We start from the raw sequence: 2,019 nt of genomic DNA, 5'->3' as shown, positions 1-2,019 counted from the left end.
AATTTCATCATTATTTTTTATAGAAATAACTAGTAATTGCAGGTAATTACTCTATACACTAAAGAAAATAATATTAATACATTTACTGTTTTACAATTGATTTCCATACTGTGTTTTGTATGAAAAACTTGACTTTAAGTCAATTATTTAAACAACATTTGTATCGGACTGATTTTAATCAAAATTATGATAAAAATGGAAAAATACAGTATTCTACTTTACTTTTCATACTGTCTAATGTGCTTTTTCCACAGTAATGTTTTAACTAATTGTCTTTTATTGTGTCTTTTTTAGTTATTTTGCGTCTTTTTTTGTAATTTTGTGTCTTTTTTAAGTCATTTTGTGTCTTCTGTGTTTTTTTGGTAATTTTGTGTCTTTTTTTAGTCATTTTGTGTCTTTTTTGGTCATTTTGTGTCTTTTTTGGTCATTTTGTGTCTTCTTCTGTGTTTTTTTGGTTATTTTGTGTCTTTTTTTGGTAATTTTGTATCTTTTTTGGTCATTTTGGGCCCTTTTTTAGCCATTTTGTGTCTTTTTTAGTCATTTTGTGTCTTCTTCTGTGTTTTTTTTGGTCATTTTGTGTCTTTTTTTGGTCATTTTGTCTACTGTGTTTTTGTCACAAGGACTGATTTTTATTGTAAATTATACAGCACTATACTCTAAAAATCAAACAAATCAAAGTGATGTGAATAATACAGTAAATAACAGTAGATTTCACAGCGATTATTTACAGTGCAAGTCATAAATAAATGTAGTGGAGTAAAAAGTAGAATATTTCCCTCTGAGATGTAGAGAAATATAAAGTTGCATAAAACAAAAATAGTCAAGTAAAATACCTGAAATGCATTTAATACTTCCCACCATTGTGTACTAGTGTTACAGTATTACACACACAGTACACGTCCCTGTATCATAGTAACATTAGTGCTTTTTCATCGGGGATTAGGAGGAATTTATGTCGCTTAATTAATGTTCAGCATAGAGTGCTGTGAGTGAACATTGCCATTACTTCAACAGAAATTAATTATTCATGTGCGAGCAATTAAATACTCTCTCCTGTATCACCTCCTGAAACCGTAGACTGATTTATTCAGAAGAGGAGAAGGAGGCGTCTCAGGTTTCTGTCACAGGGAGAAATCTTGATTGCAGGCTGCTGATTGACATGAACGCTGAATTAAATCCCAAACAAATAAGCAGACTGAAGCTGTCTGGGAAGTCCTCTTTGCTCCGGCTGCATGTTAATATTCATATTGATTTTAACCCTCTGGAGTCTCCAAAAGCTCCAAATCCAGACTTCTTCATGACATCCAGACTAGAAAACAAAGCAGCGTGGAGCCCTACTGTAAATTTACCTCTAAAGTTCTGGCTGTAAACTCCATGAGGCCAGTTTCAGTTTGATGATGATATACCAAGTAAAACTGGAGACAAGCTCAAATAGATTTAGTATAAAATGATAGAACTGGATGGAACCCTCTTATATGTTAGATTTGACACCTTTGGTCACATTTGCAACATTTTAAATTCTTTATTGAGCATGATAGTGTTTTGAAAGTTAAAAAAAAGATTCAAAATCACATTTTATGTTGGACTAAAGGACTAAAAAAAGACACACAAATCATTTTGTCTTTTTTGTGTCATTTTGTGTCTTTTTTTGGTCAATTTGTGTCCTCTTCTGTGTTTGGTCATTTTGTCTTCTCATTTTGTGTCTTTTTTTGGTCATTTTGTAGTTAATTTTTGTCTTTTTTTGGTCATTTTGTGTCTTTTTTGGTCATTTTGTAGTTAATTTTTGTCTTTTTTTGGTCATTTTGTGTCTTTTTTGGTCATTTTGTAGTTAATTTTTGTCTTTTTTGGTCATTTTGTGTCTTTTGTATTTATTTTGTGTCTTTTTTTGACACAAAATAACTGTTATTATAATATTAATATATAATATTATAATATTATTAATATTATTCAGTAAGTTTTATGTTTAAGAAAGTAACATTATAGGTGAAAATTATTTTCATTCCAGCTAAAAAAAATGAC

This window comes from Centropristis striata, chromosome 5 (genome assembly GCF_030273125.1).
Source record: "Centropristis striata isolate RG_2023a ecotype Rhode Island chromosome 5, C.striata_1.0, whole genome shotgun sequence".
Lineage (NCBI taxonomy): Eukaryota > Metazoa > Chordata > Actinopteri > Perciformes > Serranidae > Centropristis > Centropristis striata.
Note: the sequence above shows the minus strand (reverse complement) of the source record.